This window comes from Bison bison, unplaced genomic scaffold, assembly GCF_000754665.1.
Source record: "Bison bison bison isolate TAMUID 2011002044 unplaced genomic scaffold, Bison_UMD1.0 scf7180017864379, whole genome shotgun sequence".
NCBI classification, from domain to species: Eukaryota; Metazoa; Chordata; class Mammalia; order Artiodactyla; family Bovidae; genus Bison; species Bison bison.
This window is the reverse complement of record NW_011494951.1, coordinates 12,569,078-12,584,201: the sequence shown is the minus strand read 5'-3', so window position 1 is coordinate 12,584,201 and position 15,124 is coordinate 12,569,078. Positions and strand designations below refer to the sequence as shown.

The window sequence follows — 15,124 nt, the reverse complement described above, 5'->3', positions numbered from 1 at the left end:
AACAACACAAGAGAAGACTCTACTCATAGACATCACCAGATGGTCAATACCAAAATCAGATTGATTATATTCTTTGCAGCCAAAGAAGGAGAAGCTCTATACAGTCAGCAAAACCAAGACCAGGAGCTGACTGTGGCTCAGATCATGAACTCTTTATTGCCAAATTCAGACTGAAATTGAAGAAAGTTGGGAAAACCACTAGACTGTTCAGATGAGTTCAGTTCAGTCACTCAGACGTGTCCGACTCTTTGCTACCCCATGGACTGCAGCACGCCAGGCTTCCCTGTCCATCACCAACTCCAGGAGTTTACTCAAACTCATGTCCATTGAGTCAGTGATGCCATCCAACCATCTCATCCTCTGTAGTCCCCTTCTCCTCCTCCTGCAATCTTTCACAGCATCAGGGTCTTTTCAAATGAGTGAATTCTTTGCATCAGGTGGCCAAAGTATTGGAGTTTCAGCTTCAACATCAGTCCTTCCAGTGAACACTCAGGACTGATTTTCTTTAGGATGGACTGTTTGCATCTCCTTACAGTCCAAGGGACTCTCAAGAGCCTTCTCCAACACCACAGTTCAAAAGCATCAATTCTTCAGCGCTCAGCCTTCTTCCCAGTCCAACTCTCACATCCATACACGACCACAGGAAAAACCATAGCCTTGACTAGATGGACTTTTGTTGGCAAAGTAATGTTTCTGTTTTTTAATATGCTGTCTAGATTGGTCATAACTTTTCTTCCAAGAAGTAAGTGTCTTTTTATTTCATGGCTGCATTCAACATCTGCAGTCATTTTGGAGCCCCAAAAAATAAAATCAGCCACTATTTCCACTGTGTCCCATCTATTTCCCATGAAGTGATGGGACCAGATGCCATGATCTTAGTTTTCTGAATGTTGACCTTTAAGCCAACTTTTTCACTCTTCTCTTTCACTTTCATCAAGAGGCTCTTTAGTTCCTCTTCACTTTCTGCCATAAGGGTGGTGTCATCTGCATATCTGAGGTTATTGATATTTCTCCCAGCAATCTTGATTCCAGCTTGTACTTCATCCAGCCCAGTTTCTCTCATGATGTATTCTGCATATAAGTTAAATAAGCAGGGTGACAATATACAGCTTTGACGTACTCCTTTTCCTATTTGGAACCAATTTGTTGTTCCATGTCCAGTTCTAACTGTTGCTTCTTGACATGCATACAGATTTTCAGGAGGTAGGTCAGGTGGTCTGATATTCCCATCTCTTGAAGAATTTCCCACAGATTGTTGTGATCCACGCAGTCAAAGGCTTTGGAATAGCCAAAAAAAACAAAAGTAGATTTTTTCTGGAACTCTCTTGCTTTTTCAATGATCCAGTGGATGTTGGCATTGTTGATCTCTGGTTCCTTTGCCTTTTCTAAAACCAGTTTGAACATCTGGAAGTTCACGGTTGACATATTGTTGAAGTCTGGCTTGAAGAATTTTGAGCATCACTTTACTAGCATGTGAGATGAGTGCAATTGTGTGGTAGTTTGAGCATTCTTTGGCATTGCCTTTCTTAGGGACTGGAATGAAAACTCACCTTTTCCAGACCATTCAGGTATGACCTAAATCAAATCCCTTACAATTGTACAGTGGACATGACAAATAGATTCAGTGGATTAGATCTGATAGAAAGAGTGCCTGAAGAACTATGGACGGAGGTTTGTGACATTGTACAGGAGGCAGTGATCAAGATCATCCCCAAGAAAAAGATATGCAAAAAGGTAAATTGGTTGTCTGACAAGCCTTACAAATAGCTGTGAAAAGAAAAGAAGCTAAAGGCAAAGGAGAAAAGGAAAGATATACCCATTTGAATCAGAGTGCCAAAGAATAGCAAGGAGATATAAGAAAGCCTTCCTCAGTGATCAGTGCAAAGAAATAGAGGAAGACAATAGAATGGGGAAGACTAGAGATCTCTTCAAGAAAATTAGAGATACCAAGGGAACATTTCATGCAAAGATGAGCACAATAAAGGACAGAAATGGTATGGACCTAACAGAAGCAGAAGATATTAAGAACAGGTGGCAAGAATACACAGAAGAGCTGTACAAAAAAGATCTTCATGACCCGATTAATCACGATAGTGTAATCACTCACCTAGAGCCAGACATCCTGGAATGTGAAGTCAAGTGGGCCTTAGGAAGCATCATTACGAACAAAGCTAGTTGAGATGATGGAATTCCAGATGAGTTATTTCAAATCCTAAAAGATGATGCTATGAAAGTGCTAGACTCAATATACCAGCAAATGTGGAAAACTCAGCAGTGGCCACAGGACTGGAAAAGGTCAGTTTTCATTCCAATCCCAAAGAAGGGCAATGCCAAAGAATGCTCAAACTACCGCACAATTGCACTCATCTCACATGCTAGCAAAGTAATGCTCAAAATTCTCCAAGCCAGGCTTCAACAGTAAGTGAACCGTGAACTTCCAGATGTTCAAGCTGGTTTTAGAAAAGGCAGAGGAACCAGAGATCAACAATGCCAACATCCGCTGGATCATTGAAAAAGCAAGAGAGTTCCAGAAAAAATCTACTTTTGCTTTTTTGGCTATTCCAAAGCCTTTGACTGCGTGGATCATAACAATCTGTGGGAAATTCTTCAAGAGATGGGAATATCAGACCACCTGACCTACCTCCTGAAAATCTGTATACATGTCAAGAAGCAACAGTTAGAACTGGACATGGAACAACAAATTGGTTCCAAATAGGAAAAGGAGTACGTCAAAGCTGTATATTGTCACCCTGCTTATTTAACTTATATGCAGAATACATCATGAGAAAAGCTGGGCTGGATGAAGTACAAGCTGGAATCAAGATTGCTGGGAGAAACATCAATAACTTCAGATATGCAGATAATACCATCATTATTGCAGAAAGCAAAGAAGAACTAAAAAGCCTCTTGATGAAAGTGAAAGAGAAGAGTGAAAAAGTTGGCTTAAAGGTCAACATTCAGAAAACTAAGATCATGGCATCTGGTCCCATCACTTCATGGCAAATAGGTGGGGAAATGATTTAAAAAGTGAAAGACTGTATTTTGGGGGGCTCCAAAATCACTGGAGATTGTGACTGTAGCCATGAAATAAAAAGATGCTTGGTCCTTGGAAGACAAGTTTTGGCAAACCTAGACAGCATATTAAAAAGCAGAGACATTACATTTCCAACAAAGGTCCATCTAGTCAAAGCTATGATTTTCCAGTAGTCAGGTATGGATGTGAGAGTTGGACTATAGAGAATGTTGAGCACTGAAGAATTGATGCTTCTGAACTGTGGTGTTGGTGAAGACTCTTGAGGGTCCCTTGGACTGCAAGGAGATCCAACCAGTCCATCCTAAAGGAAATCAGGTCTGAATATTCACTGGAAGGTGACCCTGATGCTGTGAAAGATTGAAGAGGGGAGGAGAAGGGGACCACAGAGGATGAGTTGTTTGGATGGCATCACCAACGAGATGGACATGAGATTGAGTAGGCTCCGGGAATTGGTGATGGACATAGAAGCCTGGCGTGATGCAGTCCATCGGGTCACAAAGAGTCGGCTGAGTGACTGAACTGAACTGAGAAATGCTTATTTGCAATTACATGCATTTTTCCTATGCTACTTTTTAAAATTCTTATTTTATATTGGAATATAATACACTGAAAGCATAATCTATTTTTTTTAATCTACAAATGAGGACTCATCCAAATAAAAAGCATTGGTCTGTTAAAGTCTCTGTTAAGAGGATAATAAGTTAAGATACAGACTGGAAGAAAACATTTCAAGCTACTTATCATATAAAACACTCATATCTCGAATATACAAACAACTCTCAAAACTCTGCAATAGAAAACAACTCAGTTAAAACACACTTGAGCAGATAGCTCCACAATGCAAATTCACAAATGGTAAATAAGCACATGAAAAGGTGTTTAGCATCACTAACCATCAGGAAAACACATATTAAGACCATTAAGAGTACCTACCTACTAGAACAACCAAGATGAAAAATATGGGGAAAATATCAAATGTTGGATTCATTGTGGAAAAACTGAATCACTCATACATTTCTAATAAGAATGATACATCTACTTTATAAAAGAGCTTGGATGTTTCTTTAAAATCCAATACACACTGGCCATAGAGCCCAGTAATCACACTTTGGGGCATTTATGACAGAGAAAAAAAATGTATTCCACACAAAAACCTGTGCACAATTATTCATAGCAGTTTTATCTGTAATAGCAAAAAGCTGAAAATTACTAAAATATTCTAAACAAATGATGGTACATCCAAACTATGAAATACCACTTGGCAATAAAAAAGGAATAAGCTGTTAATACAGACAGGATCTTCGATGAATCTCAAGGGTATTATGTTGAATGAAAATAAGTCTATCTTAATAGGTTAAATATTATATGATCCCAGCTTTATCCCATCCACAAAATGACAAAATAATAGAGTTGGGATCAAGTTAGTGGTGCCCAGGAGTGAGGGATGGTTATGGAGAGTGCAGGGGAGGGGAGGAAGGGAGTGTGACTATAAAGGGGTATCACAAAGAAGATGTGAGTGGTCATGGGGTCATTCCACATTTTGATCATGATTGCAGCTACAGGAATCTACATGTGAAAAAAAATTACATGGAACTCTATACATATGTTGTACCAATTCAGTTTCCTCGCTTTTAAATTGTATTATAGTTATATAATGTATAACCTTTGGGAAAAAGGTCAAAGGTAACCAGGACCTCTCTATACTATCTTTAGACCTTTCTGTTAATCTGCAACTATTTCAAAATAAAAAGTTTATTTTAAGGATTTGAATAAAACAAGAACTAGAGAATGAGAAAAAGAGGGACAGACAGAAACACAAATCAAAACATAAACGGCAATGAGAGAGAGGAGAGAGGAAGCTGCTCAAAAGGCTAGAAGGTTCCTGTTTACTCATGACATACAGACTCCAGATCTCCCCTCCTCCCAGGGGCACACTGAATCTGCAGTTATACACAGAAAACTGCTTCTAAAAGAAATGTAGAAAAGCTGGGTGAATCCTACACACAGAAAAACCCCACACTAAAATCATTAGGAGTTAAACAAGTAAATCATTAAAAGATGCAGACACAAAATCTCTACCTAAGCCCCACCCTTGGAGCCACAATATACAATCAGGAGGGAAGTCACCGCTGCCAGTTTCTCCCTGAGAAACAAAGTGTCCCACGTCTGGGACCTTCACTTTGAAGGTTTACACCTGAGACATGGGCCTCCAAAATTCTCTGAAAGTCAACAAAGTTTGTGTCCATGAAATCCATGAGGCTATAATGAACTAAGAAACAGGCTCACCCAGACCCACTGTGGCTATCTCTCCAGGGCATAGCATACAGACACAGACTGAAACCTCCAGCTTGTCCCTGAAAGAAGCCTATTTCCTTATCTTAAAAGCTAAGACTTCTAACACATATCTAGGGGTCAACTGCAATCCTCGCCAAAACCTGAGAAGCCAACAGGTGCCATCATCATGCTCTCCCTCTGTCCCACCACAGGTCACTGGTGTCTCCGTGAAAAGAGTTTGTGCACACGTATGGCTCCCCAGGTGTTGTGGCTGCTGCCAGAGGGCAACTCCTTGATCACCTGGTTCAGTGGCTTGCATTTCTGGATCCAACAGGACAGTAGCAAAAAAAGAAACAGCCTGTAACTGGCTGCCTGCACCCGCCCACCCAGGGCTCAGTGTGGAGGGAACAGACAGAAACACCCATCTCCCAGTCTTCTCCTGAAAGAGGTATAATTGCATATTTGAAAAGTTATTGCCTCGGGTTCTGGTAGATTGCCTATGATGGCAACGATTTACCTTGCCCTGAACGAGGACCTGCGCAGCAGCTCAGATCTCCAAGCTGAAGCTTGAGCAGGGCGGTGCTGCGGGGAACAGTAGGAACTACCTGGACAGTGACTGTGTAAAGTGGCTCCACAGACACCTGGAGAACGGGAAGGACACGCTGCTGTGCTCAGGTACGAGAGGCGTGGGGCCTCCCTGATCCCCCCTCGGGCTGGACCTGACTTCACACAAGGAGTAGATAGTTCCTGTCGGCAGAGGGAGGAATCTGCATAGGTTTTCATATTCTGTACAAGAGAGTGACTCGCCAGTGGCCCCACTTTTCTGAAGGACAGTCTCTTTGGGGAAGAAGCAGGAACCCATTCCTGAGATAACTGGTCAGCGGTTTCCCTTCACCCTGGGTACCATCTTGTGAACCATGACTGTCTCTCAGGGCCAGGTCTCACCCTGAAAACATGTTTGGAGGCCTGACTCCAGCTTTTCTGAGTCATCCAGCCTCCACCTAAGTCAGGACCATTACTCTGTACTCACTCCCTTACATGGTACCTCCTACCTTGGCTCTCACCCTGACTCCAGAACTTTCCAAGGACTTGGGAACATGCCCAGACCTCCGAGTCCAGGCTGGTGTCTGGTGTTTGTGTTGCTTCTTTTCAAACCCACTGTCCTGTTTATTCTCAGGATGGTCACAGGATGCTGCTTCAGGGACCCATGGAGGTAACACTAAATGGGAATTTTCTGATTCATCCTCCACAGACCCTCCAAAGACACATGTGACCCATCACCCATCTCTGACCATGAGGTCCCCCTGAGGTGCTGGACCCTGGGCTTCTACCCTGAAGAGATCTCACTGACCTAGCAGTGTGACACAGAGGACCAGACCCAGGACATGGAGCTTGTAGAGACCAGGCCTTCGGGGAATGGAACCTTCAAGACGTGGGCGGCCCTAGTGGTCCCTTCTGGAGAGGAGAAGAGATACACGTGCCATGTGCAGCACAAGGGACTTCAGGAGACCCTCACGCTGAGATGGGGTAGGGAGGAGGCTGGGGTGGAGCTTCTTCTCAGATAAAGCTGGAGCCTTTCTGGACCCCTTCAGCAAGAACAGGATTCAAACCTGAAGTCTGGGCCCCTTCTCTTTCCTCCACAGTACCTTCTCAGCCCTGTCCCCAACATAGACATCATTGTTAGCCTGGTTCTACTCATGGTCATTGGAGTTGTGGTAACTGGAGAGTTGGACTATAAAGAAAGCTGAGCACCGGAGAATTGATCCTTTTGAACTATGGCATTGGAGAAGACTTTTGAGAGTCCCTTGGACTGCAAGGAGATCCAAGCAGTCCACTAAAGGAAATCAGTCCTGAATATTCCTTGGAAAGACTGATGCTGAAGCTGAAACTCCAATGCTTTGGCCACATGATGCAAAGAACTGACTCATATGAAAAGACCCTGATGCTGGGAAAGATTGAAAGCAGGAGGAGAAGGGGATGACAGAGGATGAGATGGTTGGATGGCATCACAAACTCAATGGACATGAAATTGAGTAAACTTCGAGAGGTGGCAATGGACAGGGAGGCCTGGCATGCTGCAGTCCATGGGGTCGCAAAGAGTCGGACACGAATGAGCAACTGAACTGAAATGAACTGAACTGGAGCTGTGATCTGGAGGAAGAAGCGCTCAGGTAGGGGAGGGACGGCGGGATTTGAGTTTTCTTGTCTCACTGGGAGTTTCAAACCCAGGTAAATGTTTACCTGCCTAATTATTGGAAAGTACCCTCCACACACACATGTGGAGTCTGAGCTGATGCTAACAATGACCCTTTTGTAAAGTACATGTGAAATGAAAGACAGATTATTCACTTTGTAATTCCAGTTGGGGGCCTGTCTCTCAGCACGTGATGATCAGAGGGGAGGGTCCCTGCTGAGGACAGACCTCCAGAAGGGCAGTTGGTCCAGTCGCCTCAACAGCACCTTTCTTCATTCTCCTGATTTTGTCCTGGATTTTGGTCACAGTTCCAAAAAATTCTGTGGGGTCCAGGACTAGGGGGTTCCTCTAGGATCTCATGATTCAGTCTTCTCTATGGCCTCTCACAAGATGTTTTCTTCTTGCAGGTGAAAAAGAGGGAACTACACTCAGGCTGCAAGTGAGTACAGATTGGATGTGGTTCTTGAGACCCTTGCCAGGGTGCAGACAGGAGGCCATGGGGGCCTCCTCAAAATTCCTTCTCTAGTTTCTCTCCTGTGGGTTCTGACCACATCATGTCCACACAGATGTCTGGAGGAAGTTCTCTCTGGGCAGGGGAGTCTCCTGTGCAAATGCACGAGGGTAGGAAAGTGTCTGCATTCAAGGAAGAGCCAGAAGGCAGGTGTGGCTGGCCTAATGAAGAACTGAGATTAGATCCCATGTTTTGCCAGATCATACAGACCTAGATGATATTAGAAAGGTGTTCATGTTCTCTGAGTAAGATGTGGATTCGTAAGATGGTGTAAACAGAGGACAATCCATTGTGACTGCCCTTTAGAAGCATCAGTCAGGTTGCTGTACATAATTAGGAGGTGAAGGGTGAGTGATGCACTAAAGGAAACTGTAAGAAATAGTGCAGTGACCAGGCTGGAGATGCTGGTCTAGACAGCATCTAGACAGTCGGGAGTAGAGCCTGGGAATTTACATTCATAACAAGTTTGATGCTGATGCTGCTGGCTTTCAGATCACAGATTTAGTGGTGAGAATATAGACCAGGATTCCCACATGGCTGTGCATCAGCCTCCCCTCTAGGACTTGTTCATAAGGGATTCCTGGACTCCGTGCCCTACACTCTTAGATGTTCAGTCTAGGAGGAGACCCAAGTATTTTCTAAGAAGGCTGACAAGCAGTCCTGATTCTCAGTCAGATTTGGATCCACTGAGGCTTGTGATCAGAGAGTGATCAGGATGGAGAAGGGCTTAAATCCACACTTAAATGGGAAGAAAAAGTCAAGACATTTTCTGGGAGATACATGTTTTCTCTTCTAAGCAGGATAGGCAGCTGGACATTTTAGAAAGTAGTCTGATATCATAAAGTCTCTGAGTTGCTAAGAGAGCAGATCTAAATGCTCTCACCACAAAAAAAGAAATGGTAATTATGTGACATTATACAGGTGTAAGCTAAAGTTGTGGTGCTGATCATTGTGCAATAGAGAAAAGTATCAAATCACAGATTGTACACTTACTCAATATTTTATATCAATCATATCTCAATAAAGCAGAGAGGAAAAAATCTCTGATAGTTTCCCTACATGATAGACTTATCAAGTTCTTCATGGGAAGAAAAGGGATTTCAATTTGTTGCAAAGGAGAGAAAGAGTGAGATTTGTGGTTTTATTTTATTTCAGGAAAAGTCACAGAACAGCCTGAGGATTCATAGCCAGCTCAGCATCCAGTCTCTCCCAGGTGGGGAACCACATGGGAACCACCGCCCCTGCACGGGGAGCAGAAGCCACAAAACAGACACTCCCTTAGCTGGAAGATGGACTCTGGCGCTAGGCTTGCTGTCTCTGCTGCCCTTGGCAACTCAATGACACTACCGCCATTTACTCTGTGCAGGTCAAAACCTTCAGCATGGTGTCAGCCTCTCTGTCTCAGTTCACTTTAGTTCAAGGCTCAGTCGTGTCCTACTCTTTGTGACCCAATGGACTGCAGCGTGCCAGGCTTCCCCGTTCATCACCAACTCCTGGAGATTACACAAATACATGGCCATCAAGTTGGAGATGCCATCCAACCATCTCATCCTCTGTCATCCCCTTCCCTTCCCACCTTCCATCTTTCCCAGCAGTAGGATCTTTTCAAATGAGTCAGTTCTCCACATCATGTGGCCAAAGCTTTGGAGTTTCAGCATCAGTCTTTCCAATGAATACTCAGGACTGATTTCTTTTAGGATGGACTGGTTCAATCTCCTTGCTGGCCAAGGGTTTCCCAAGAGTCTTCTCCAACACCACAGTTTAAAAGCATCAACTCTTCTGCACTCAGCTTTCTTTATAGTCCAACTCTCACATCCATACATGACTACTGGAAAAACCATAGCTTTGACTAGACGGACCTTTGTTGGCAAAGTAATGTCTCTGCTTTTTAATAAGCTGTCAAGGTTGGTCATAACTTTTCTTCCAAGGAGCAAGTGTCTTTTAATTTCATGGCTGCAGTCACCATCTGCAGTGATTTTAGGGCCCCACAAAAATAGTCAGCCACTGTTTCTACTGTTTTCCTATCTATTTTCCATGAAGTGATGGAACCAGATGCCATGATCTTAGTTCTCTCTGTCTCACTGTGTCCTTATTTGGAGTCCATGTGACTGGAGGAGCCTAGTGCCATGTCCACCTGCAGAAATGTTTAGGAAACAAGCTTTTCTCCTTCACGGTGGGAGGTGATCTCGGACTCCGACCAAAATGTTTAAGTGTGAAATTCCCTTCAATTGGGAAGCGGGTATAGATTTGGAGGTAGAGGTGAGGGTTGTCATTGTTCAGTCTCTAAGTCATGTCTGACGCTTTGGGACCCATGGACTATAGCCTGCACAGCACCTATGTCCATGGGATTTTCCAAGCATGAATACTGGAGTGGGGACACCATTTCCTCCTCCAGGGGATATTCCTGACCCAGGGATTGGACCCGGGTCCTGCATTACAGACAGATTATTTACCACTGATTCACTGGGGAAGTCCCAGAGGTGAGGGTAAGCGATGGGGGAAATGTGACAAATTTCAGTATTTAGACCAGTGATCTAGACCAGAACTTAATCTAGTACATTCTAGGCACTTGGGTTTGGCTGGATGAATGAGTGACTACCATATGACGTCTTCACTTCTCTAGTGTTCTGTGATAGGATCCAGCTTCTGTCTACTTAGTTTATATTCTAGATAAGTGGAGTCCATTTTTGAATGATGAAATGATTACTCAAAATGTCTTTTCCTTGCCTTTGTCTCTTTCTAGGATTAAAAAGCCAGTACCTATAAGTCTGCGTGGGTTCGACATATACATACATGCATGTGTGCTAAGTCACTTCAGTCATGAATGTCTCTTGCAACCCTATGGACTGTAGCCCACCAGCCTCCTCTGTCCATGGGATTCTCCAGGCAAGAATACTGGAGTGGGTTGCCATGTCCTCCTCCAGAGGATCTTCCCAACCCAGCAACCATACTCCCATCTCTTGCAGCTCCTGCACTGCAGGCAGTTTCTTTACCGCTGAGCAAAGAGGAAAGCCCATGTGTGTGTGTCTTTGTGTGTGTATACTGATATTTTATATTGCTTTATATTCCTTTGTACATGAATATCTTACTGGAGACATTATCCATAATATTTATCAGTTTATCAGTTTGTGACCCCCATCAAAGTCTTAAAAAATTACTAGTTCACGCACCAAACTACTAACTTCACTAAACTACCACATTTATATTTTGGCCAAAACAATTATTTCCTTAGTCTCGTAGTTATGGAAACTTTTTGTACTTTATTAGTTTTATTTGTTTTCCTGGAAGAGGAAGCCTTAAAACCAAGCCCACCATGTTACTGGAAATGGACTCTCCACGACCTATTTTTTCACTCCTGCTGTTTTTCTGGTGCCAGGGCAGGGGCCTGAGTATATGTCTACCTGAACCATGGGGATTTGGTCCACGGAGAGCTAACGATTCAACTATCTTAGCAGATCCAATGACATTTTTTCTTTTTTTTCATCCGACAAGAAGCCAAAACTTTTTTGATAGAAACAGCACAAATTTCAAGCCCAGCTACAGTTACTCTTTTGAAATACCAAAGAAGGTCCTCTTTCCAGATGGTTACATCGTTAATTCCATATTAGCATTTACAATATCATGACTATTGTTCTTCAGTGCTGGGACAACATTTGCTTTCGACACATTTGCTTGTGACATGACCAGTTCTATGCCCTTCACTTCCACGTCTGCCACATCTGTTTCAACAACCTCTTTCTCTTCACACTCTTCTTGTACAGTTGGAGTCTGGGTGTTTTCTGGAATGGTTGAGACAGCTTCATCTTGAACTTTTCATTCTCAGCAGCTACTAACTGCTTGCTGAGATAAAGCCTCAATCATGGCTTTAAAAAAAAAAAAAAAAACTATGCCAGATTCTGATGCTGGCAATTACCAGTGTGGATTGAAATAAAGTAGTTTACTTGCTTATGCTCACTTTCAATGTCTGTATGTTTCTTATTGTGACCTGATAGCAAACATCTCAGAAACCAGCACTGGCTCACAGAAGAGAGAAAAGTTTCATTAGTTCAGGTGGAGTTGTATTCAGGAAGCTACCTTGGCACCAGAAAAATAGCAGGGATGAAAAAAATAGGTCATGGAGATTCCATTTCCAGTAACATGGTGGGCTTGGTTTTAAGGCTGCCTCTTCCAGGGAAACAAAATAAAAGTGATTAAGTATGTAAAGTTTCCATGCCTACAATATGAAGGAAATAATTGTTTAGGACAAAATATAAATGTGGGCAGTACTCCAGAGGGAAAATTTGTTTTTATCCTTAGGGTGTTAGGCAAATCTGGAAAAACCTTACCTCTGATTTTCTCAAGTTTATGAGCTATAACAGGAAATATAAGCCAGAGCTTATTTGTGTGGAGAGCTAAGAGGCATCCCCTCCTTCAAAATCCAGAAACCAAGATTCATATCCTCAAGGAGGGTGTGCGCAGTCACTTAACATGTCCAAATCTTTGCCCCCACCATAAACTATAGCCCACCTGATTCCTCTGTCCATGGGATTATCCTGGCAAGAATACAGGAATGGGTAGCCATTTCCTCCTCCTGGTGTCATCCCAACCCAGAGATCGAACCTGCATCTCCTGCTTTGGCAGGCAGATTGTTTACCACTGAGCCACCTGGGAACTGTAGAGATATTGGAAGCATGTAACATGCTGGAGAGAATATAAAATGCCAATGCCACTTTGGAAAATGCTCTGGAAGTTTCTCAGTGTTTGAACAGAGATTTACTGTATCATTTCTGCAGATTATCCTACTCAAGGTGGACCCACAGTGACAAAGATTGTTCAGTGACTGTGCAGCCCATGTGTGACCATGTCCAGGGCATAGGGCTCACCACCTCTTGCTCCTGCTTCTCTGACCTGGAAAATCCTTGTGCAGATGGACTCTGAGATGCACACAAGTGTCCCTGCCTCCTGGGTCCACACCTTGTGGACTCTCCTCCCCTGAGTGTGGGCGGGAGCTCTGACCTGCTTCTGACCAGTAGAATATGGCAACAGGGACATCACTCCTGGGATTAGATCACAGAAGAGCAAAACCCCATCTTGCTGGCTGACTTTCTACTTGTCTTCCCTGCTTGCAATCTCTGATGAAGGAAGCAGCTGGGATGGAAACATCCTTGTTTCACGAAACTGAGGTCAGCCCCCTACCAACATCCAGCAGAATACTAAGGCCTCCAGTCTAACAGCTCACAGGAAGCCTCAGGCAGCCCTTGCCTTTCTTGAAGACACACACACTGCTTTCTCTTTACAGCATAATGTCAAGTTCTCAGGCTATCCTAGTTGTTTTCCTCTCGCTCCATCCAGGAGACCCCGGAAGGGAGCAGCAGGCAGGGTGGGAGGAAGTGCTAGTGAGCAGGGGTGTGGCCAGACCCCTCCTTGGAGAGATGTTCCCAGGGAGTCAGTTGGAAGAAGAGCAGTCAGGGCAGTGAGATGGGAAGGAGAAGAGTGAACACCCCTGGGACCTCAGGTCCACAGGAGGCTGTGTTTCAGGCTGTGAAATATCACAGTGATGAGGAAATCCTGCACGGCGCCTGCTGGTCTTCCCTCTTCAGCATCTGGAGAGCCCAGCTCATACCCATATGCAAACACCGCTGATGGCCCACAGCCCAGATGTGAGCCCCCTTCCCCCAACTCCAGCGAACACACTCCATCAGCCAATATAGGCCCAACTCTCCTGTCACTTCAGACCTCAAGGGTCATCTGTAGTGAGTGTGGGAAACACAACAGACTCCCTGCCAGTCTCAGAGCCCAGAGGGCAAAGGAAGCTGTCAGAGCCCAGAGGAGGTGACCCTTAGTGAGGCAGGTGGACAGTGTACGGGAGTCAACACAAACATTAGGACACACTTGGGCTCAGCAGTCAGACTGTTTCCTTAGAGTCGTGGCTCAGCCAATTGAGGGTCAGTCAAACTCCCACAGACCTCAGTTTCCTTGTCTACAAAATGGGCATGAGAGCTGTCCCATGGACTCATCTCATGGACTCTTATCAGATTTAAGTTAATTTACGTAAATACCTGAAAACAGTACCTGACACGTTTATTAAGGGAGAATCCTGGGAAGGAAGAGAGCCCAGGTATGTGGCTCCTCTTTCTTTCTCTCAAGAGGAAGAGGACAAGTTCTCCCAACACTCTCACTCAGCCTCTTCTTAACTCCTGTGCAGAGGAGGAGTGTCCTTTCTCTTATCTCCCTTATCTCCCATGAGGGAGGAGGGGCATCAGGAGAGGCCAGGGTGGGGTCAGGATGAGGAAGCATCAGAGCAATACACAGGAATATTACAGCAGTGGGAACACACAGCTGTATATTGGTTATTTTTCATTGAATATCCAACATCCTGGAGTACAGCATCCCAAAATTTCTGGCTGTTACCTCTAAGCTCACACATCAGCTGAGGCTTTAAGAGGCCCCTCCTGGGGCTTCCCTGGTGGTCCAGTAGTTGGGAATCCGCCTGCCAATGCAGGGAACATCAGTTTGGTCCCTGGTCTGGGAGGATCTCACAAACCGTGGGTCAGCTAAGCCTTTCACCACAACTGCTGAGTTGCACACTCCAGAGGCCTGACCTGCAACAAGAGAAGAGACGGCAGTGAGCAGCCCACATACCACAGCTAGAGAGTAGCCCCTGCTCTCTGAAACTAGAGAAAGCCCACGTGCAGCAACAAAGACCCAGCACAACCAAAAATAAACAAAATTAAAAAGAGAAACTGGGGAAGGAAATAATCACCCAAGTCCAAGAAACCCAGAGAATCCCAAACAGGATAAACCCAAGGCGAAACACCCCAAGACACATATTAATCAAATTAACAAAGATCAAACACAAAGAACAAATATTAAAAGCAGCAAGGGAAAAACAACAAATAACACACAAGGGAATTCCCATAAGGATAACAGCTGATCTTTCAATAGAAACGCTTCAAGCCAGGAGGGAATGGCAAGACATACTTAAAATGATGAAAGAAAATAACCTACAGCCCAGATTATTGTACCCAGCAAGGATTTCATTCAAGTATGAAGGAGAAATCAAAAGCTTCTCAGACAAGCAAAAGCTGAGAGAATTCTGCACCACCAAACCAGCTCTCCAACAAATACTAAA

At 44.1% G+C, this 15,124-nt stretch overlaps 1 pseudogene; it reads left to right on the top strand.

Moving 5' to 3' along the window:
* Window positions 1-15,124, top strand: part of LOC105001220 — a 29,005-nt pseudogene that overhangs the window by 3,365 nt on the left and 10,516 nt on the right.